Source organism: Glandiceps talaboti, chromosome 16, assembly GCF_964340395.1.
Source record: "Glandiceps talaboti chromosome 16, keGlaTala1.1, whole genome shotgun sequence".
Lineage (NCBI taxonomy): Eukaryota > Metazoa > Hemichordata > Enteropneusta > Spengelidae > Glandiceps > Glandiceps talaboti.
The window spans coordinates 6064910-6091309 of record NC_135564.1 but is presented as its reverse complement, the minus strand read 5'-3'; the positions used below and the strand labels follow the sequence as shown (position 1 = coordinate 6091309).

The 26400-nt window shown below is 34.4% G+C and overlaps 1 protein-coding gene across 3 annotated transcripts in view; it reads right to left on the bottom strand.

Moving 5' to 3' along the window:
• LOC144447314 (double-stranded RNA-specific editase 1-like) overlaps positions 1-26400 on the bottom strand; it is a 121229-nt gene that overhangs the window by 94080 nt on the left and 749 nt on the right. Inside the window, exon 1 of one of the 3 annotated variants that reach the window (XM_078137270.1) lies at positions 4376-4484. The exons of 1 other annotated variant lie outside the window; for it this stretch is intronic. The gene's annotated coding sequence lies outside the window, so the exon portion shown is untranslated. Of the gene's footprint in view, positions 1-577; positions 724-4375; positions 4485-26400 lie in introns of those variants that run through there. One more of the 3 variants, XM_078137269.1, reaches the window with a different exon arrangement.

The following is a 26400-nucleotide window of genomic DNA, read 5'->3' as shown; positions in this document are numbered from 1 at the left end:
ATGTAATAAAAATATCTGCAGTTCTGACTTGCTGTGCCAAATGTTAGGAAAGTCATCTATTTACTTTCCCTATTTGTGACAAGTTCTGTTTGTAACTGCTTGCCTGTCACTGGTTGTAAAACTTAAATTAACTGACAAAGTTGATATCAGTTCATGATGCTTTCATTCTCAGTACAAAGCAACACTTTTTAAAACATTCTCCAGATTCCAAATGAACATTTTACGACTTCAAAACCTGTGGTACTACTGCATACCTATCATTGTACTGTTTCCTTCACTTGTTTGTAAACACTTACAACTGTCAAACGTAATGCAAACCTGCTTGCAGTGAATTTGATCCCAAGAATCTATGACCCAAAGAACCCCACGTCTAACTGTGCACCTCAGAGACAAACCCTACCCTCTAGACTATTTACACCAATGCCCTAATTTACCTGTCTCCTTGTAATATGCTTCACTAACCATATAATTCTTGTTCTTTCAAGCATACTCCGATTTCAAAACAAAACCGTTAGACATAACACTCCATATTCAACTGCTTCATTGAGGCCTTAGCCATAGAAACTTATCCTCTTACCTCTAGCAAAACTTGAAAACTTCCAACTGGAAAATTCTCCACTTCGTTGGTCCAAGTTTTCAAATCTTCAGAATGCAGACTTATATTTACAATTCATTCAAATTCCAGTACATTCGTTTCTTTTACGGTACTATACATGCATTGGCATGCTTTCTGTGGACATAACCATGGCAACGGTTGAGCCGGTTCAAACTTCTAACTGGTGTGGGCAGTTAATGAGCATTGCACAGAAGCTCAGCTTTGTCTTTTTGTTGGCGTACAATGTACGTGTTGAATTGTACTATTTGCACGTCTCCTTTATATGTAGTGAAATTCTGTCATCATACTTTTACAGGCCAGCAACCCTAACAACCTGACAGTATGCCAACAATTCAGACAAATTCAATTCATACCTTTGGCATGATGCTTGAAAAAAGTCAAGATTTTCATGATGACCTTACAGATTACCAAACTTTACATGCACAAATGTACAAGAATGACAACGAGTAGAAAAAGTGGCTGGTGATGGGGAGGAGGTTACATAGCTTTCATATTTCCTAATACCTAGTGTAAATGCTATAAAGTTCTTAGTCTCTGTCCTGTATTTTATCTACTGATATACCATCATACAAAATACATTTGTACCTCAGAGTTTGACATGTCACATATCCTGTATGTTTGACATACCGATGTAGCTTCATACTACGTACTATCGTCTTAGATGACTCTGTCTGTCTGTCTGTCTATAGTCTTGTCTGTCTGTTTGTAACGGCTGAAAACACACATATGGCAAATATGTGAACTACTTTATTTCTTTTTGAAATTAAGCACTGTTCACATGTCAATGATTTTAAAATGCTAACATGAAATAACCTACATATATGCAGGTTGTTTTAAGGCCAAGGTTTTAATTCCTGGTTCTCAGATTTCATCTCAGACACCAGACAATTTTACAACTGCTGACATCAGATCGTGGACGAACAGAACCTGTTACAAACAGGAACAGTAAACTAATGAATCAGATTAATAACACTTGGCACAGCAGTTTGGAAAAGCAAAGACTTGTACTACACACCATGGTTTGATAAGAATAGTTTTATGACCTCTTTGCATGTGCATGAAGTGCCAGGGGAAACTTACATTGTAAAATTTAGACATTGGAGAAGACACTTCTATGGTTTAAATGAACGATACATTCTAGACACTCAAGCAATAAGTATAAGAGTGCAATGTAGAGAACTACATACAGCTAGTATTTACAATGTAGATGTATTGGGAAATCATGTACAGTACCCTTTCCATATGGTGTGGGCTTTAGTCTTTGCAGCATGTCATCTGCAGAAAATACATTTTGCTCAATAACTTTTTTCTAGAATATTGATTTTGTCTGAATGACAACTTGGCTGACATGTACACTCTACAAGTGTATATGTACATTGTACATACTGTGAAGTATATCATGAAGGAGTGTAGTCAAAGGCAAGATTTTCAAGAAAATTTACATCTGAACACTTTTGTCCAAAAGTACCACTCACCATGTTTTGCAATCTAAACCCCTCATAAAAACCTGCTGCAATCAAGATAACTTGGTTCAATTTGAACTGAACTACATGTGGGGCAATTTTGTTAAATTTATACTGACAGAACTACAAGTGACACAACTTATTTTTTCAATTCGAACTGAACTACACACACATGCACATAGTTCAGAATGAATTCCCGTGACTCTGACAATGACTCGGACATCAAAACTGAAATAGCTAGTATGAAGTACAAAAATGTATACTCATGATGGTGATGAGACGTCAGCAAAAATTTTGGATTTGCTTCCAAGAAATGTTTTGACTCCGAGGAGAAATTTTCACTAAGTATGAACCAGAGTCCATGAATATTCATTCTCACAAGACTGAAATTATTCACAATTAAAGTGGCCATATGGATGAGAATTTGGTATTTATTTTGGATTTTTATTTGATAAAACAGCTTCACCATGTTTTTCTACTTGAAAAAATAATGCAAAATAACATATACCAAGTCCATGTTCATAACTCAATACATTGCAAAAAGATGCAAAAAGTGTAAAAAGTTTGTTATTGTACGTACAATTTTACACATTGTTTAATGTTTTGCCGTTTATTGAGATGTGAACATGGACTTGGTATATGTTATTTCACATTATTTTTTCAAGTAGAAAAACATGGTGAAGCTGTTTTATCAAATAAAAATCCAAAATAAATACCAAATTCTCATCCATATGGCCACTTTAATCTTTTTTTACATTATGTTTATAGTATGATTATTTGAATACTTTTATGAAAGTATCAACTCTATCATAAATTCCTCTTAGAATACACTGGTTCTCATAAAATCCCTATTCTTAGCACAATAACAGTAAATGATGTAAGTCAATTAAACCTTGAGGTGAAACTTATCTCCCACCAGATGGTTATGTTATGGTTGACTGACTGAGCTAATGTAGCGTTTACAACGTACAAAACCCTACCATACTTCCACAATACCAACTAATTATGAGATCCGATGACAGCTTACTATTACAGGAATCAATCAAGCACAGAATTGTACCGAAATGTTTGAAGGCAAATAATGGTGTCACGACAAAAACTTCAACTTCTGCGGCAACCATTAGATTTCATTGATCTATTACTACATGTTGCTTCTGTTATTTTTAGAATCATGGATGTCATGACATTTATTCTTAGATGTTAAGGAATGCTAATACAATCAACAGACAGAGATACAATCATTGTATCAGATGGAAACCATCCATTTACGTGCCGTGAGTCATGAATCGAGACAAAACGGAGAAACATGCTGGTATAAAATGTCGTATCAATCATACTATTACTAAGGTAGTTCTGTTAGCTCTTTCACCAGACACTGGAAGTGGATCGGCTGGTTTTGAAAGTTTTAGATGAAATATCAAACTTATTAATTTCAATCCGTGGCATGCTTCAATTTCACTCAAAATCATATTTGTCTCACGTTCAGTGGACTTCTTGTATATTTTTACTTTTAATGATAGAAGTTATAGAACTGAAAGGAAACACAGGAAGTCTTGATTCTCACCAGGATATCATTTTTGCAGAAAACAGACACCAGTGAAAATATAATAAGCCACATTATAGGAATGTATACAATGACGTCCTACTTTCTCTAACCCACAGACGAGACTTGTCTTGGTCTCGCAGCTCGACCAAGACTGTCTCACAGTCCTTGGGAGCATTGCTACAGGTCTTGGTCTCACATCTCAACCAAGACTCTCTGACATTCCTCGGGAGCATCACTACAGGGACTATTTTGTATGTACCAATATCTATCGTATAATTGTACTCGAATATCCTTCCTTGTACTGTAGGCCCTCATCGACTAAATAGGGCTAATAATTCATTGACGTGTTACTGTGATGCGCTTTAACAGCAATAATCCTGAGTCTAATCTCAACCCTACATGCCAGGTTCAACATTTACTTCTTTAATAGTAAGTGGTCCATGTGGACTACCAGTTTTAGATTTCGGTGGTCCACGGCATGATAATAGTGGTCAATCTCAAACGAATCCAATTTATGTACACATACCCAATGAATAATGTACACATTGCGATCATGAACAATACTTCATAATTCTTCCAACTTCAGCTTTAATTTTGTTGCTTTCTCAAAAAACTAAGAGGTTCAAATGGACCACAGGAAATTGAATCTGGTAGTCAAAAACTAAAATTCAATTGACTCAGGACCACAAATTTCAAACATGTATCTTTTCAACCAAAGGTATACCATGTCAAATCTCTGCAGTCTCCTACCTCACATTCCGGTTCCAACACGATATCCCTGACTATCCAAGTTGTAAGTTGTCTATTAATATTCCAAGGAAGACATGATGTTACTGTACTGGCACAGAAAGCATCAAGTGCTCAACCAACACTGCAGTCTGACAAGGACAGGTCAAACAATATCAGCACAACATACCATAATGTAACCACTTCAGTTGAGAACCATTTGCTTTGTACAACACAATACCACGGCCACCACCTAACAACACTAATTCCTGATAATGTAGAAATAATTTGGGTTGAAGAGACAAAAATGTCTACTTCACATGTCACTTTTTTGTAGATAATACAGTTTCAACACATTGCGTTCATTAACTGAAACATATACTGATATAGATATGCAGACACCACCCAGGCAATTTCCTCTTCTCCTTCACCAAACAACAGTAAAACTTTTCATCTAGACCAGTGGGAGAAATGAATACTGGAACCAATGGCTCTGCAGCACCTCTTGGTGATTGACTACTGATAAAAACTTATTTTGATCAACTTCCCTCATTCATACAAAAAAAAGAAAATCTTTCATACACTACACAATATAAACACCACTTATTCTAACTGCTCAATTTATTCACAGCACAAAAGCAATTCGAGATTTTATTTTTGATGTACTGATAACATAACTGTAATCCCTTAGATGACATTATTGAATTGTGAGGTGAAAGGGTGTGTTGTAGTATGTAACAGTATAGGAATTGCAGTACTATTCCCTGTGGTTGCCTTGAAACCATGTATGTACATCGCATGGAATCATGCCAAGTGGGTTTCCATGCATGGCCCGCAATGAGTGGTTGCCTAGTTACTGGGTATGTGCATTATAATATGGGGCCCAGACACTGTTGAAATATGGCAATGCAAGAATGAGTATTATGTAAGTAAATTGAATGACCATGGTTCAAATAATTCTATCAAAAGTTGGAGCTTTGGGAGTAACCCTTCCACTTCTATAAATTATAAGCCATACTATGTGACATAGTACCTTGCACTTTCAAATTTAGTCTAAGTGTTAGAAGCTAGTGTGTGTCATTTGCATCATGTGTGTACAATATCCAGTAATTGTATACTGTATACAAATGCCGAGTTATGACTCAGGAATACTTGTATTTGACTTAACCAACCCCTCCTGTCCCCCCCCCCCCCCCCCCAATCCAGGTACTTTTTTTGTACACTTCATCCAAACTGAATCCTTCCCTTGAAAGACAGACAGACAGACGGACGGACAGACAGACAGACAGACAGACAGACAGACAGACAGACAGACAGACAGACAGACAGACAGACAGACAGATGGATGTAGAAAGTCCTTTGGTCTGGTTTCTACTAGCTGCAATAATTGTAGCATCATCTTTTTACTGGGGGGTGGATGGGATTGGGGTTGATAACTTTTTAGCTTTTCATTGTTTTGGGTTTACAAGCTCAATACACTCATTAGTTCAGACTGTAGGCTTGTTTATGAGAAATTTAATAGGTCTCTATTCTGTCTTTTTATGTGAAATATTGATGTTGACATGTTGAACTAGTTACCTGACATTTCACTGACTGAACTAAGTCAATAAATGTGTTCAAATACTTAGTGTGACATCATATGTGCAAGAATGTAGAAATTAGAAGACTTGAGGGCCGTCTGTGTCTGTCTGTCAAACAGTCAGCATGTCTGTCTGTCTCAGTGTCTCAATTTGTCAGCATGTCTGTCTGTCTGTCTCTGTCTGTCTGTCTATCTGTCTCTGTCTGTCTGTCTGTCTGTCTGTCTCTCTCTGTCTGTCTATCTGTCTGTTTGTCTGTCTGTTTGTCTGTCTGTCTGTCTCTCTCTGTCTGTCTATCTGTCTGTCTGTCTGTCTGTCTGTCTGTCTCTCTCTGTCTGTCTATCTGTCTGTTTGTCTGTCTGTTTGTCTGTCTGTTTGTCTGTCTGTCTGTCTCTCTCTGTCTGTCTATCTGTCTCTGTCTGTCTGTCTGTCTCTCTCTGTCTGTCTATCTGTCTGTTTGTCTGTCTGTTTGTCTGTCTGTCAATTTCTCTGTCTGTCTGTCTGTCTGTCTGTCTGTCTGTCTGTCTGTCTGTCTGTCTGTCTGTCTGTCTGTCAATTTCTCTGTCTGTCTCTGTTACGCGACTCAAATAATTCAGTATATTGAACTTGTAAATACTACAGGATTTGATCACATACATCTATGATGTAATGGTTTTCATGTTACAACACCGTCAGAGGGAAGTCTCAGAAACTTGAATCAAGATTTAACCTTGAGGTCAAGTTGGTCCTTATGGTATCTCATATTTGTGCAAGGTTTAAATCAAATCAGCTTTGTGAAGTGCTAAGAAATACAGCTGTAGATTAAACAGCCTTGATGGTCTAACAAAAGTTATGGATACAAGTACATGTATACAGTAAAGTCCATAGCTTTCTTTTTGGTACACTAATGAACTCAAGTTCATGCGTGACAATATCTTGACAGTTAACATTTTCCAAAAAAAAAAAGATCAGTTCCCTTTGAAATGTGTCGTGATCGATGCATTAGAACAATTTATATTTTGAAACAGGTATATTCAATGTTGTATGGCACTAAGTGAGCTAATACAGGAACTCATTACTCTTAGTAAATGCAAGTTGTCAGTAATAATCACCACTTTCCTACAAATTTTGCTGACACTGACCGGAAGAGGTACTGGACTGAATAAAAACTAGTCTGAATTGACAGGAATATAACCACAGTAATTTGCATCATTATTCACAGAATCGCAATAGTTTACAGTGAGAAAAGGTTTCATGATATTATTTCTTCATCATCGAACACCTGATTCATGAGACACACATATATACCTAGATGTAGCATACAATACTCTATAATGGTAGGGGTGAATAACCCTAATTTACATAGCACTGTATTTGTCATATAAATAACGCACAGAACAAGCTGTATATATACTACACAGTAAACAAAAATAGAAAGTGGGGTCAAAGGTCAATCAAATGCATAATTCAAGCCTAGCAGAAATATCCCACTTTTAGGTCATCTGTATGTATATATCATCCTTTCCTGCAATAGTCCCCAAGTTCATTAATACATTTGTTTATAGAAGGGTCTCATTAATAAAACTATGGTCCCATTTACATGCTGTTTTCAAATGAAAACGCAACTCTGTTCCTGCATTTGGACTCACCGTAGCGTCTACATGGCGACAATAAAAACATGATTTAAAAATGCTGCTGAAAGTAGATCGTTTTGAAAACAATCCATGTGTGTAAAATGGACAAAAACGGAAAATTTGAAAACAGCGCTGTGTATAAAAAGTAACAACCAAATATGCAACATTTTGAAAACACAAATTTGACCTCAGGTATGACTCCTTCAATGATCTATTACAGTACTAACACACAAGCTTAAACTGTGTGTCGTTATGTTTGCACATGTGCAACAGCTTTGTTTTCATATTGTTCTGTCTTCAATTTTTTTTTTTGCATAGACGATAAAAAATGTTTGTCGGCCTATCGTGTACACACTTCAAATGCATTAAAATGAAAACAATATTAACGTTTTTCTTTGAAAACACCGTTGTGTTGACACAGCCTTACATTTGAGCATATTCCTATGTACTGTATCACTGTCCAATTCACTGATTTTAACATTATCTACAGTAAGTCAAAAATCTCACCAAAGACTATTCAAAATTCCAATATGACTATTCTTACAAATTACTCTTCAATATTTTTCTTTGTTCAGCAAAAGAAAAATAAGAGTGACCTAAGGGGCCTTGTCACTTTGAGTAGAAGATAAGAAGTGACAAGTCCCCTTAGGGCAGGAATATTTTCTGGCTGAATGAAGAAAAATGTCGGAAAATAATTGACTTCTTATACCTGTGCAAGTATGAATTATGAAATATTTTATATTAAAAATGGCGGCAAATTTGAACATTTTGACTTATATTTGAAGGACCATAGACAGAATTACATTTGTACATATTTGTAGATGTGTGTTGTTTTGACCAAGTATAACCAGGGTAGAAATGACATATTTCTTGTTCAAACATGTTGAACTTGGCTTGTGTGTGGTATAACTGTAGTTGTTTATTCAGCAATTTCAACATTTAAGTCACCTTTAGTGTACATGTGTAAACTTTTCTAGAACTTTCAGAGTTCTTCATCAGTTTTTCATTCGTATTCAGATAAAACTTTGGTCATTTTCCAGGAATGGATTATGCTGACCAACAAAATACATTTTAGTTGTCAATGTACATGTATCTCCTTTTAATACATATTTTTACCAATCCAATCGACCTTCTAGCAGAATAATGTTGATTGTTCAGTTGATCATTTTTCCATGCCTTTTTCCGGGATTTTCCTGGAGTCCTTCGAAATTCCCAGAATTTCCGAGAATGTATGAACCCTGTTCAGAGTGAGCTGAGAGATATAACCGATACCCTTACACATTTACAGAATAATACATGACTGTATACTTGATTTTCCATCTGATTAGAAGTCATTAATGTTGTTATACCACTCACTATTCACCTTGTCATTCTCACTCTCATTTGCATATTAATAGTTCAATTTGCCACCAAGGTTATGTCAAGATAACACATGATAAAGAAAACATAAACCAGAATCTGTGATACCTATCTTTTGGTCATGACAGCCACGGTAGTAAAAGTTTCAATTTTAACCTGTATTTACAACCTCCTCCTTTCAATCAATTAGCTATTTACATACTCAATCAAGATCTAGTGACAGCCAATTGCATTCTAGTAGGAGAGAACATCATCCAGCAACTTGTAGGTGACATTAAAATTTTATTGAGCTTCAAGAATTTCATTCATATTATCATATTATCACTAAACGAATATACCATGAGTGGGGGGAAATTATGGTGTCAGTAACACCGTTAATATCAATTTCAGAAGAATTATTTCTGACATTTCTTTTATATATCAGAGTTCATACACTTAGAACAAAAAATAAATTCCAGGCTTTTTCAAGGACCATGCGAACCATGTGTATGATGATAATGACTTTGCCAGTGTTTCAAACCATATGTTTTTGATAATTATGTAGCTCTTATAATGTACTGTGTAATTCAAGTCCTGAAGAACTTTGGGTATTATCCTCTACATTGTGGGTGGGGATCATATAGGATGTAACATTACGATATCTATGACGCCAAAAACGCCAATTCAATTTAATTTGTTATTTTCACATTATTTAGCGAATATTTGTATATTGCTTGCTACCTAATCAAAAAAAAAAAAAATAATACTCAAGTTACAGCTAGTGCAGAGCATTAAAGAAATTTTACAACATATAACATAACAACGATGGCAGTCAAATTAAATCATGCCATTAAAATAAGTAATCAATATTTCTCATAAAATATAAGTACCAAAAAGAATACTATCTCTCATATGACTAACATCACTTTGGCCAAATAATTCACTTTTCTAATCAACAAACTTCCATACTGAATATTTCAATTTCATTAAAATCCATACAACAAACGGCAAATTATCAAACCAAGGTAAATAGAAATTCAATTTGTCAGAAAATCATTATTTGTTCGATCAAAGCAACCATTTTCAATATGTAATATCGATTTTATTAATAAGCATATCGGTTATAAGACAGTTGATGTAAGCTCTAATGGTCGATTTAAAAAAATGAGCAAAAAATTGAAAGTTTAAACACAACGAGCTCTTATTTGTACATCATGTATATACCCATCACATGAACTTTCAGTAATTTAAATTTAATACATTTTGAAAGCTAATGAAAAATTCAAACTTTGGATATATTCACTGCTAGTATGCCTGTAAACAGAAAATTGATATGACCAAACAGATAGGAAAAGTTTTCTTTAAGCCGACAGATATATATAAACATTAGTAAAGAAAAGTAAAACATATAAAAAGCCTTTTCAGTTATAATCAGATTCTGACTAGCTTTTATACGCGAATCTACAACAGGATGATCACAGCCAAGCTTTCTCTGTGTTTTTCTTTTGTTTAAATATTTATCCTAATCCTAATCCTACAACTCCATTTCAATAATAAAAATTGAAAATTATAACACAGTCCAACGATTGAATTAATATCTACACTTTGTAGTCAAATTTTGCCAAATGAATTGTTTCAGCTACAGTTTTCTATTGATTTCCATTGGTCTAGTAACAGACAGACAACCACGTTTGACTATAAATTTGGGAGTCTAGATCTATAAAATTTGTAGCAGTCTACGTGTGCTGGACTACTGCTAATTTGGTAGTCTAGATACAATGTTTAGTAGTCTATGTGTCCTGGACTACTACTAATTTGGTAGTCTAGATACAATGTTTAGTAGTCTATGTGTCCTGGACTACTGCTAATTTGGTAGTCTAGATACAATGTTTACGTGTGCTGGACTACTGCTAATTTGGTAGTCTAGATACAATGTTTGGTAGTCTGTGTCCTGGACTACTGCTAATTTGGTAGTCTAGATACAATGTTTAGTAGTCTATGTGTCCTGGACTACTGCTAAGTTGGTAGTCTAGATACAATGTTTAGTAGTCTATGTGTCCTGGACTACTGCTAAGTTGGTAGTCTAGATACAATGTTTAGTAGTCTATGTGTCCTGGACTACTGCTAATTTGGTAGTCTAGATACAATGTTTAGTAGTCTATGTGTCCTGGACTACTACTAAGTTGGTAGTCTAGATACAATGTTTTAGTAGTCTATGTGTCCTGGACTACTACAAAATGATACATACATACATTGTACACTTACTGTACGTTTATATTTGAGGTGTGAAATGGGTCATTAGACATACATATTTTTATACAAGTATTAATATCTATGGAATGTTTGTTTTTCAAGTTACAATATTTACACGTCATGTATGCACTTTCAGTTTCTATTTGAAAACAGTTGACTAAAGTAATACTGACATAAATACACATTTGTTAGTTATTACATAGGAGGAGTTAGGATTCATTTACTGTGTACTTTAACCTGACGGATATTAGGTCAGATATCAATTATTATATGGGTGAAAAAATGGCAAATTGAAAAATAATAGCTGTGAGAACTATTACATGTTGAAACTGTATGCTTCTCATACAACACTTTGATATCCCAAGTAATTTTCTTCCTTCAGCTGAGGAAAATATGAGTGACCTAAGGGGCCTTGTCACTACCAGTCGCTATACACATAGTGACAAACAGTATTTTCCAGCTAAATAAAGTAGAATATTTGGATTAATACAATTATATCTCCCCAAGCATAATTTATGAAAAAATTTGAAAAATAACTGATTTGGAACATTTTGACATATTTTTAGCACCGCAAAGCCAGTGATGTACACATGGGTTGTCATGATAAAGAATGACCTGGGTATACTATATACCATATTTTCTGTTCAAAGATAAGAACTTGGCTTGAATACGGTAAAAATAAAATAGGTAAGCTCATTATGAGATGAGGAAGACATACATGTAGCTAGAAACACAAGAGAAACATGGATATGATCATACGTGTGTATTTGATCACTTGTTGCAAGAAATATATAATTATTTGGCCATGGTTACCACCAAGTGCTATTTTTTCTTATGGTAGTATTTTCCTATTTTCTTAATTGTTTATTCTGAATGAGTTTCGTTATTTTTTTTTCCTAAATGTTTTTTTTTTCTACTGGCCTTTGTTTTTGACAATCAGACAGACAGACAGAGACAAATGGATGGATGGATGGATGGAAGGATGGATGGATGGACGGACAGACAGACAGACAGACAGACAGACAGACAGACAGGCAGACAGACAGACAGGCAGACAGACAGACAGACAGACAGACATTGGAAATTGACTTCAGTGAGTAACTTACTAAATACATTATGTACATGTAGTAATCTGCATTCAGACATTATCCTAGCATTGATTGCTAGCATTCATCAAGACTCGATCTATCCTCATAATATCTTTCTCCTCAAGTTCACCATCTACAAATGTACTGTGTCTCACAACATTGATTCCTAGCCTTCATCAAGACTCGGATTTATGTACAAGACATCTTTCTCATCGAGTTCAACATTTACTAGATGTATTTGACATTGCTTCTGACATTGATTTCTAGCCTTCATCAAGACTTGAACCTATGTATCTGACATATGATATATCAAAGTATATCCTTTGATACAACATATCAGTTTACTTGGCTGTATGCAAAGAGGTTGTGTGTGTGTGAGTGTGTGTGTGTGTGTGTGTGTGTGTGTGTGTGTGTGTGTGTGTGTGTGTGTGTGTGTGTGTGTGTGTGTGTGTGTGTGTGTGTGTGTGTGTGTGTACGGCATTCTGATGTGTACATCTGGTTGTCAGCAAAATAACAATCCAGTCAGCTCAGGACACTTATCTGGGGATTTGACGAAATCAGCCGTACATATTGGAGTTTTAGTTATTTTAATCTAATAGCATTATTTCCATAATCTCAACTTTATTAACACCATACTTCCATTATAAATAAATTTTGCTTCTGATTAAACTTTGCTCTCCAAATTTTCATTTCGTAACTTCTTCATCTTCAAATGGAAATGCATCTGTGTTGGCAAATCGGTCAAAAATTTCAAGTAAAAAATTTTCAAGTTTGTGTTTGTGTTTGGAATAAAAGTTAAATCTGACACAATTTTGTAACTTGTATGTTTGCCAAAAGTCACAATTTTGAAAATGTAGTTGAACCACAAAATGGATAAATATGCTCTTCTGGATAAATAATTGTTTCAGTTAGCATATTTCAGTTCTGTACCAAACATCTTTTTTTTATCACATACTTTTCTCCCTGGCCAACGCAGTTATTTTCTTTGAAGTCAATTCAATACATATTGAAAATTATCACCAGAATTCCTATGTGACTGGTAAGTTAATACTGGTACTTATATACAGGTGTCACATATTTGGTATGCTGCATGCATTTTAATCAAGCTGTTCAGTATTATATATATAGTGTGTGAGTAACTTAAAATGACCCAATCATTCTCTGCCAAAGTATATATTCATAGACTCATGGATCCATAGATCCGCTCTGACTTATCATATACTTGCAATGTTTGATAGACATGCAGCACTTTCAAGTCTATTTTCTAGACAATACTGGTTTGAAAAGGGGAATACATATGTGTTACTGTATATCAGGTGCAGGAGTTTAAAATGGGTCTACTATATTTATACACTGTATCATCATACTTATCTTATAAATGATATGCTTTCTTGAATCCCTTATTTAGAAAACAGTTCTTCAGCCTGACAATGCAAGTGTCTGAAACAGCAGTAGTACAGTAATGTGTACACAACAGTATTGACTGTATATGCTTACTGCTGTTCCAGATGGGTAGTAGGTTCTACCAGAAGTCTAAGGTCTAAAAATGAGGTATTGAATTTTGGTCGAAATAAGTATAATGTGAGGTCTGGGATTTGTTGTAATGCATGTACACGTACATAGCTATTGAACCAGTCATCAATGCCTTGCCTAGAATTTGGTGACTGGCCATTATTCTGTAGTATGTCTGTGGGCTATCGACTCTAGCATCATTTAGTGTCTGCCATACTGATCAATATAAAGGCAATTGGGCATACATGTACATTGAGTGATTTGGAAGGAAATTCGTCTTGTACAACCATGCAAATGTCAAAGGCTTAACTATTTCCTGGAGGCGAAAGAAAAAAAAATTCATATTTCTGATGTCAAAGCAACCTGACAACCTCTTTTAATCAACAAATCATTCATACACACTAGCAAAAAAACATGGTCATCAGAACTTAGATGTCTTCTTCCGTCTCCTACCCACCTCTGAAGTTTTCTTTTATGTTACAGAGAACGTATATAACTTCTCTGACGACTAAAGAGAATGCCACCCCAGTAAATAGACATTTTCATAAACATTAGTTCTGGAGAGTCATTTTATGATTTTATATCACCTTCAATTATTTGCGATTTCAGAGAAACATCAAGTTGATCTTGTGCATTTATAGGGTATCTTTGCTATGGACCGTTGCATCATGGGAGATAGTAGAAATACATTATTCAATGGTTGAACATTGAATATTCATGACAGCTGTTTCACACTGAAGTGCAAAGCATTTCATACACATGAATATTCAGCGTTCAACCATTAAATAATGTAATCCTGCTATCTCCCATGATGCAATAGCCAATAGCAAAGACACCCTATAAATGCAGATCAACTTCATTTTTCTCTGAAATCACAAGTAAATTGTAAATTATATGTAATCATGAAATGACGCTCCAGAACTCATAGTGTATAAAAATATCTATAAATCCGGGAATGAAGAAGGCTGATATTTGCTATCCTATTTAGTATTTCAACTTTGTAAGCGTGCATATATTATTGCCTCTAACAATATTGTTCTTAAGGACATAGAGATAATTGGCTGGAAATTCACCATTTCCCATTCTCAACTGCTCTCATTAGTGACCTTACTCTGTGGGGTATGATTATATAAACTGTTAATTCTCTCTCAAACACACAAACTGGCATGCTAATTAAATCAACAGTATTTAGGAGAGTCTGTATTTTAATTTTACAACATTCACTAGCTGATGGCAAATAAATTGAATGACGCCATGTAATAAACCATACCATCATTTTTTTAGGGGTGACCCTGCTGACTTGTCTTATGCCATTTGCAATGATTTGGGTTTTGTGTAAACCCAGTAAAACTTGCATTAATTATTACCCTTATATTTAAACATGTTGTCTTTTGTTAAGGATTTTCAACCCTGGTAACACTTACATTACATAATTCCACACCTTATACATGTACCATAATTTTGGTGTGGAAACTCAACAATAAAGGAGAAACCCTGATAAGGTTTGCATAAATTTTCATATTTATGTCATAAGTTTAGTGCATAACCAAAACAGAGAGGGAAATCTGATAAAATTTGTAATTTTTTGAATATTTTCCATACCATACATGTATATGATATATACCATTGTATTGATGAAGAACCATGGTAAAATACTTAGAAACTCATGCCGATTTTATTTCCTTTCTCCCCTCAGAAAAACATTACCTTATGGTCTATTTTTAACGGGTGTGGACAATGTGAAGTTATGTATACTACTCCAGTGACACATGATTCATACAACATACATATAATCTATGTTATAATGTCCATGTACATGTATGTGAAGACATACAACATAATGTATGTGATAATAGATATCCATGTATACATGAAATACAATATACATGTACATATAATCTATGTTATAATGTCCATGTACATGCATGTGATGACATTATGCAACATAATCTATATATTTCCATGTAATTGTATACATGATTCATACAACATAATTTATGTGATAATGTCCATGTAATAATTGTATACATGATTCATACAACATAATCTATGTGATAATGTCCATGTAATAATTGTATACATGATTCATACAACATAATCTATGTGATAATGTCCATGTAATAATTGTATACATGATTCATACAACATAATCTATGTGATAATGTCCATGTAATAATTGTATACATGATTCATACAACATAATCTATGTGATAATGTCCATGTAATAATTATATACATGACATACAACATACATGTACATGTAATCAGTTTGTTGTTAACATTAGAATTGACATAAAAGGCAATATTTCTTTATTTGACCTGACTTTTCACTCACTAATCATTATCAAATATCATTGTTATTAGGTCAACAAACATCTGAGCTTGTAGAATATTAAAACCATATGTAGGAAGAATATTACAGGCAATATTCTGGAACTGAAGAACACATTGAACAAGAAACTTATAGGATAGAACCTACGACTTGTCTACTGTGGTCCAAGGGGATCCCTGTCGGCAGTACATTTTTTCTAATGATAAGATTGGATTCCTGATAAATGACATTAATATTTCAGAAAAGATAACAAAACAGGCAGAGTACAAGAGGACATTTTGTGATATTTAAAATTCAGACAAGATACGAAGCCCACATGTATGTAAATGTAATATTGATACTTGAATTTCACATATTACAAGATACCAAAGTCCACATACTGTACATGTCATTGTAGTATCAATTTTTAGACAACATACCAAAGTAACATACATGTATTATACATAGTAACAGAACATTCCATACTAAAATTTCAGAAAACATTATCAAAGCAAATACAGTATGAAAGAACATTACCATTTCCATAAGTCAATACACGTGTAATTTTAAATTAGCTAAAAGTAATTCAAGCAATTAGACACTACTGAATACAAAATTAGTACACTTAGGCATATAACTAACACTAGACTGATGGCATACAAATTAAGCCAATTATATTGTTACTTGTGTACAAAAGGCATTATTTCAACAATAGTGTTTGCTGAAGAGCAGCAAACAGGAAAATAAACCAAGATGTGTACGCTGTAGCAAGATTTTTGTGTGCATGACTTTTAGATCTTTCTTTGCCTATTTTACTGTTAATTAGCACTTGCGGTGTGTCATTCTATTCCCTAACATTTAGATACAGTCAAGTAATGACCTACATGTACTCTATATCTTGCCTTGATATCCTATGAGTAAGAATATTGGTTCGAAACGTCAGGACTGAATTTATTTATCAGGACTGTTCTACTCATTACTTTTGCACTCCTGTATGATTCTATAGATTGCCATTTAGGTTTTGGATCATTACATGACAGCCCTGCTAAAAAATGTACATGTACAGGTATGTTACACGCGTGCTACACTCTATCATGTTGCTATGGAACTGACAAGACTTTCAAAGTCAATCATCAGCTATTCCGGAGTCACCTAGGCCTGGCACGACATTGTATCTATGGGACATATGTACCCAGAGTCCTAAGGGACGATCGCACAATGTCGCACAAGCTCAACACACGAACATCATTCGTTTAGGTCAAAACCCCCTCCCTCCCCTTAAAACATTCACAAGTGCGACATCACATGTTCATATATGTAAACTAGGATGAAAATTATAGCGGTCACACCACTACGATTGATGTAATGGTAAAAATACGATTGTAAACACATTACAATACTACCAGAAACCCAGCACCATATCTCACATTAGAGGTAAATTTTTATCAACTTATTAACATCTCAGTAGTAAATACAAAAGCTGTTATCATGGAAGGAGTGAAAGTTTTCAGTCAAAATTTGTTTAGAAGTATAAAAATGAACTTTAGCAATCGCATTGATGCCAGACCCCCTAAATGAACGAAGTTCGCTTATTGAGCTTGTGTGACATTGTGCAATCGTCCCTTAGGGTCTCTATGTGAATATTTCGTCCCCAACTACTAAGTTATTATTCCATGAGTACCCCCAAATTCACACTCGCCTTGTGGATGGGACACTGCAGCAGCCTACCAATTGTGTCTGTAGAATACAGTTTACTTATCCTGGGTTTGGGTCAGTCACATAAAATCTGCCATCGCCAGTAGGATTTGAACCTATGACTTTCTGACTGCTTGTCTTGAGCTAAACCACCACACCACAGGAAGGTGAAAATCATACCACAGGGAGCTGAAACTGTTGATCCAACACTAGCAGAGACACTAGAATCATACACCATCAATATTTCAGATATTTATACCATTGTATCTATTTACATAAATATGACACCCCAACCATATATTCTATCCTTTATGACTTGGAAATCAATTTGGCCAACAATGTACTTTACTATTACAAATGTACATAGAAATGACATTTTGGTTTTTATGAAAATTACATCTACATAATTTTTCTTCACATATTACACCTTTTCCTACAATTATTTGTATCTTACTTCTTAAACCTTCCATTACATGTAATGATACCCCCTTTATATTCCATGTACATAGTACTGTGGAGTCCATTCGGTGACTTTTTCCAGCTGCATTTGAGCAGGAGAATATTGCATGACTAGAATGGGAAACGGTTTCCCTGAAGTATTCAAAGCTGTGGCAGTTCATTCGAAATAAGAGATTGTTGTAAAGTGAAATAGGGTGATAAAAATAGTGTTTTAGTGAGATTGTCACATAATACTCAGTACACGACATACTTTTCCATTTACGTGGTGACCGAATATGGGAAAGTGCAAAACCATGGCCATTCATAGCTGACACAACACAACATGTTCATTTACAGGATAGTAGCCAGAGCCTTGACTTGATGTTATTATCTTGAGATACACAAAAGCATGTCTCTGGACCAGGGTGTCTTACAACGCCAAAATGTCCATACATCATTCCAGAAAATATAATTTGTCTGACAGATGTTAAAGTGATTCAATACTTGACAACACTCAATTGCACAGACAATTCTAAAATGCATAACTATCACAAAACTAATCTTCAGTGTGTCCTGCTTAACTACCACACAAGGTTATCAAACCATAAATTTGTTGATAACTAAACTATCTTATCAGGGAGTTTGAGATAGAAGGAGGCACTACAAAGGAATTAACCACACAGCTTCAACAACAGACAAAACATTTACCTCCTTATGACACAATTTTTTTGTTTATCTTCCTAAATAGCCACAAAGTACTGTCAACATTATCTTTCAACTTGTATTTTCCTCACAAAATGTTACAACATTGAGGTCAAAATTCATGTCAATATAGAATACCTCTCAAATGAAAAGATTTGACATAATTAGACCTTATGTGGATCTCCTTTGACATTTGAACAAATAAGTAATCACGAGCCATCATACAAAAAAGATAATGGATAACATCTGAACGACAGAAAAAAAATGAGATCAAGAACAGCAGTGGATGAGATGGCTCATCTCCATGGAAACAGAAGGTGAATACCCTACTATCTTTGGTTTTTGAGGAGAACTTTGCACAAGGTATATTGACAGAGTTTCAAAAAGTATTTCATTTTTTATGGAAAATTGAAAATCAATTCCCTAGATCCAATTTTTCTTTCCAGCCACCTGCGCTGTAAGGATGTAGGTGATAATAACAGACACCTGACTAATGAACAACCCAGGTGACAGGTGTTTTTTCTGGTTCAATACTCATTGCAATATTACTTTTTTTTTGCATTTACCAGAAGTTGGAAAGGTTTATGCTATATTTTCAGCATCGTAGTTATATTTGTTGATGTACAAATCCTTATAACTTCCCTCCAAATTATTATTACTAAAGTAAATACAGCAATAATATTCGTAACTTGGACATATGTTGGACATTTTTCAACTTCCCAAAAATTACATTTCTGATGTTTTGCTAGGATGAAAATTTAACCTTCATGTCCCATGTTCCAAATTACATTTTCAGTTAAACTTGTGTAATTTTACACTACATATCCTGGAGTTCAGACAGGGTTTAATGGTTAAACCAGGAATTGAAATCTTCAACCTATTCTCACTTAAAATCAATGAAAAAATTGGGGGGTCACCACACAAAGTTTTGAAATAGAAGTAAAAATGATATCAAAATTTAGTCATTTTAGAATCCAATATGGCCGCCGAATACTGTCTTAACTCTATGGGAAAAGAACAGATTGATGATTTCCTTGAAAACAAGATGGAAGACATCCAAAATTCTTTTACTATTTCAAAAGAACCAGGAACAAACCTTCATATGACAAAGTTTAGAGAAAATTGAAGAACTTTGATTTTTCAGAGAAATTTGTCATGGAGGTGCACTCTACCTTAACAAAGATCGTGCCATGTTTCCTTTGTTATCATGAACTCACTGGGGAGAAGTCCACAACTCAGAAGACATCATGTAGACTGGCCTTAGGCAAACTTGTTATTTACACAAAACTAGCCAGAATAACTCTTCATTCACAGTTCTATGCTTCATTACAAGTCAGTGACAAGTAATGTACAAGGCAACAATGAATAAATAAACATTGTGGGTCAAAGTTGTGTACAACAGATAATGTTACATTACTGTATGTTTGTCATAACTTTTTAATGAAATTCACCTATAACAGTCTGTATTATACAAACTTTGAACTGGTTTTTTTGAGAAAATAATTTGATAAATTTCCATTTGGGACAGTTTATGTGATAATCAGAGGATGCTCAGATGTACATATATAGGAAGTCCTACAACACACCTATCTAAACCGTGTATGTTAAATTCCATCTTTTGAATTATAATATAAAACTGAATTATCCATCAGACAAGATGGAGTCTGTGTCACTCAAAAATACCAATCCCAGATTAAATTTATCATTTGTATGGTTTATAATTAATACATTGCATTTTGTTATCCACAAAGAAAGGAAAATATCCTGAAATTAATATGCCATGCAATTCCACCTATTTATAAAATTATACCTGACCGAGGTTAAAAGTACTGTCCATGACAAGCTGTTGATTATTCCAAACCCTGTCCATGGAGAAGAATTAAATGCACAAATTTTGACAAATCTATGAAATAAATTTTAAATATCACCATTATACCTTTTTCTCTGCTGTAAGAAATTATTTATTTATTTAATACAATAGTATGTAACAATAAAATGGATTTACATGAAACAAATTCCTTGTAATAAATATAGTTTCTCATGCAGTGATAAATTCAGTCAAGCAATCAGCAATCACGTCATCTTTTATACACATTGTTTTCAATATAATCTTAAGAATCTCACAAAGGTCACAACAATTCTACAAAGTGTTCCTGTATTATTAGAAAGCCCAACAAAAAAAATTCTGTGGTTCCAATTACACTCAACTTTAGAATAGGTAGGGTACATTTTTGTAGGTAGATTTATTTTTTATTTTAATTTTTTTATAATGATATATTTTTTTTATATGTGAGTGTCTAATTCAGGTAGTTATGTTTTCCATTGTTGTCCATATGGAGTTATTGTTTTCTTCCCATCGAGATGCACAGCCATTACAGATTGGAAGAACAGTTTTATGTTGTCTTTTTAAGTTTATGTCAGTTTCCGCATCCACTATTTCTTGCGAGACTTTACAATTTTCATGATTTTATTATTATTTTCTTGAATACGTAAAACAAAGTTTACGGTCGACAGTGAAAAACTATATGGCGGTCGGGTAACCGGAACCAAACAATTTGTTTCTTTAGGCCTGATCAAGAGTTTTCTTTCAAAGAAAAATATTTTGGTTCCCAACAAATACAATGACACAACATGAGAAACATAGGAATAACTTTGACTAGACTTTTCCCTCACTCTGATACCAGGATTCTCAGACCATGGAAAGAACACCTAGTTTATAAATGACTATTACCCCGGTATATATAGGAATATGATTTGGAAGTTGACATGTTTCAAATGTCATCACCCCACCCCTCCTGTCTGCTTGATAATATACCATGTGGAATCAATCTCAACTGAATTCCAAACTTTAATTCTCTGACATTCACCAAGTGTTGACAAATACAACTCAACCATTGATAGATTTGTTCCACATTGCAGTGGTTGCCATCCTATGCTTTATAGCTTAATCTACAAAACATCTCGTCAGTTACATTTGTAGAGTTGGAACACTCCACTGCATGTTGTTCCTAGTTTGCTGTAATGTTCATTCAATGTTTTATAGCTGAAAGGGCAACAATATTTCTTTTTTATGTTTCTCATTTTATCTTATAAAAAAAAGATGGGTCAGGTGGTCAAAAAAAGAAGAACTGTGAGTTCATGTTGGTGATGCATTCATTACATAATCATACTTTTACCAGTCTGGGTTGCCATAGAAATGACAGTTAAGTCAGAAATAAGAACCATTTGTTTTAGCAGAGGTCAAAATTTCAGCGATAAATTATGGAAATCCTTACCCACATACAAACTGGTAGTGTTGTCATCTTACCAGCAATAATATTATAATTTTTCCTAACCACACCATAGAGGGTGTGACTTTTTACTATTATTTTGTTAAATAACTTTGATTGGGCCAGGAGAAACACAGAAATAAACATGGTTGCCCTAACATGTTGACACTGATCATAGCAAAAAATCCCAACTGCCAAAAACATTAACATTCCAGCAAAAGTGATAGCCAACCCAGCAATGCTGTGGTAGTACCCTTCAATTAAGAAAGGATACTGTTTCCGTTGTTGTTCAAATTAAGCTGTCAACAATCAACTTACCCGATAATAAATTTTGTACCATTGAATGCCGCAAACAAATTGTCCCATATTCCCTTGTTAATTTGGCTACATAAATCACACAATCCATTACACAGTACTACATGTACATGTACAAGACAGCACTGGGATCACACCAAGTGATGTATCACTCCCAGACGCTCAGACAAATCATTGATCAATAAACATGTGCAGCAGTTGATTGTTTTCTTGGTTCTAAGATAGATGATAACATTATTACATTATTTCTGTATTCTCCTTGCGGCAATAAAATCTTACAAAAGGTGTTTTACATAGTAAAGTAATTCATCAAAATGGGGAATCCACCTGTACACAAGTTTTTATGTCACCTGTCACTAATCTCACATTTTGATTGGTTGAGAGCCCTGCTGCTACATGTATATGGGTTTTTTTCACCAACAGTCATACATGTATTATTGGTTGTTGTATCACTTGGTCACTGTCATTCCCCATGGCAACGAACCTCGCAGACAACCAGAAATCCAGCTACATGTATAACCATCATTTTGAATGACAAATTTAGTGTAAACTGCACAAAATGTCATTATCATACACATTGTAACAAGTTTTTGAATTTTATGTGTAGTGTCACAGGAAAAAATTCAACCACAGAACGGCAAAACTAAGGAGACGATCAACACTGCTCATCATGTGATTGTAAACATGAATTTCTAAATTTTGTAAAAATATCAAAATTTAACCGCCACTAAAAGTGCCACTTGTGCTTAACCACATGTAGAACAAAAAAGTATCTTGTATACATTCCTGTAAGTTTAGAAATACTATACACAATACAAGGACACTCATTTTCGAGCTGAAGGATATCCATTTGAACCTATCTGTGAATGATATAGTATACAAAGAGTAAACATTAATTTAAGCACACCCTGATTAGGATGATCAAGTTAAGGCTGAGATGTAAACAACCACATTACAGTCATCAGCATGATCAGAAATCTACAGATACCCAGCTTGCAAGTTTAACGCAGGAGTGATTTTAATTTTTATTTTGAATGAAACACAGTATTTTCAGGCATTCATCAATAATCAATTCATAGTTGCAGGTGATGAGGTACATTTTTCTGGTGTAAGAGCCCACTGTTATTACCAGAAAAATGACCTCTCGCAGCAAGACATGGAACAGTATTTGGCACATGACATGTATGTATCTGTCCCACAGTCACCCACCTGTATACATACATGTATGTACAATGTATGTCACTTCTATCCCACTGCCATCCACATGTATACATGTATGTCTCTTAACTCACAGTCAAGATATCAATGACTACATACATTTCTTTCTTTTTTTCTTGATATCTTTCAAGTTCCAATCCTCTATCAACACAGGGTAGGACTCATGGCATGAATTTAACTTCCACCCTGGTAATCAAATTTAGCCACGAACTGGTTCAGCAACAATTTTCCATTGATTTCCATTGGTGTAATATAGACTTCACTAACATCTCATAAATTTGGTTAGCAAGACACAGTGTTTAGGTAAGCAGTCTATATATACCCTGGACTACTACAAACTTTGAACCAAGGAAAAGTAAACAAACTGATTTTGTTTTGAATTCACAACACATGATGCTTTATCTATAGTAAATCAAAACTACCAATGGTATCAAATACTGACTTCTGTGGAGTTGGCCTAAAGCCTTGTTCACTGAGGACACATCTGAGTAGTCACATGGTCTTTGCATGTGTGCCCTGCACTACTGTCAAACAATAAAGTCACATGGTCTTTGCTTGTGCGCCCTGCTCTATTGTCAAACCTGTTCACATGGTGAAATACTAGTAGAGTAATTTTGAATTTGTGCAAGTTTTATGTAAACAATTAACCCACAAGTCAATAGCCAACTGCATTTATGCAGGCCGACATTTGAACTTTAAATCCATTGCTTTCTTCCTTATAAAATGTATTCAGGCCAAATTTTAAAAGTCAATGAAAAATTCTTAAAGTGAACAAAAGTTGGTATAAATCTATAAAACTCTAGGGTTAACAAACTATCATCATTAGTCATACATGTACCACCATGGTATGCATTCATATCACAATGGCATGTATGATATTATGAATGAGACAAATGTATATCACCCCTTTGAATGGTCATATCATCATGCATATGTATTCATCAAGTTCATTAGTCATATCACAGTAGGTAATTAATCAAGTTCATTAGTCATATCACAATGGTAGGTATTCATCAAGTTAATTAGTCATATCACCATGGTACATATTCATATCATCATGGCATGTATATGAACGAGACAAACGAATATCACCCCTTTGAATGGTCAAATCACCATGATATGTACGATATTATGAATGAGAAATATGTATATCACCCCTTTGAATGATCATACCACCATGGTATTATAATTGAGACAAATGTATATCATCACTTTGAATGGTCATATCACCATGGTATTATAATTGAGACAAATGTATATCATCACTTTGAATGGTCATATCACCATGGTATTATAATTGAGACAAATGTATATCATCACTTTGAATGGTCATATCACCATGGTATTATAATTGAGACAAATGTATATCATCACTTTGAATGGTCATATACATGTATCACCATGGCATGTGCAATATACAACAAAAAACACCATCATTAATCCACATCACCCATGACAATAACGCATTGTTTATTATTGTTGATTCAATACTCGGTCTGAAGTTTTCATTTCATCTCTGAACTATTATTAGTACATACATACAGGAAGGAACAAACTGTTGCTTTTGATGAAAACAAACTGAAAGTAGAACTAAGATAAGTGAATTTCCATTTCGCAATGTTCCATTGTGACTACTAAAGGTATAAAGTGAAACCAGCCCGTCATTGAGTCAAACTCAAAGAGAATTTTCCTGACAAGATAAGATAAAAAGTTGGTAAAGATCTACAAGATCGGAAAAGGAAGCCCCAGTGTATATGTATTTCCTAAAGTACAGCCAGTCCTCTAATGATAGCCAAATTTTGTTGTTGTGAGTCAAAATGAGAAAAACTGGAATTTCTTGTGAGTCACCACATAGTAAGAGATAGGGGAACACCAAATTTTGGTGAGTAACTGGAAACTGTGTGTGTCAGTGGCGCATCAAAATTGTTTAGAGGGTACACTGCCTTAGTACATATCATATATCATGTTTGCTTTTACTGTATACCATTTCCTAAAGTGAAGTTTAATAGTTTATATCTGTGCTTGTATGGTTTATTTTTATGGATTCATGTTTCTCTCTTTAATTTTTGTACATGTATTATCACTGGCACCATACTATGGGTATCATTCAAGGTCAATATGAAATTAAGGTTGCAAACTACCATTTTCCTATAACTACATGTATCTGCAGTTTTCCCATAGGGTTATAATCAACAATTTTCCAAAACTACCTACAGTTTTACCTTAAATTAAGGTTGTAATCTAAAATTTTCCATAACTATCTACAGTTTTCCCTTGAAGGTTGCAGTCTACAAGTTTCCTTGTTGTTGTAATCTACAATTTTCCATCATAATATTGTACATTTGATAGGGAAAGGTAGGACCATATGGGAAACTCAATTAAGTCTTAAGAGGTTACTTAAATGAGCATAGGTTAGGACAAATACTGTAGGTATAGACTGTTTACACTTCATTGACCCTAGGGTGGTAGCATAATATCAATAATCTACAATGTGGGTCAGGTTTGATTTCTGAAACCTTCATACAGCATTTTAGATATCTTCCTGTCTAAACAAAACACACTGAATGCCTGTAGTTCTTTCTCTGCATAAAATTCACGAACATGCTATCAATCTTGCATTGTATACATGCTACATATATTACAAAATTTGACACTGAGCCAATGTTACACTGAGCTTCTTTGATTGCTTTGAACTGTGTATCTAAACTGCAAAATACTTC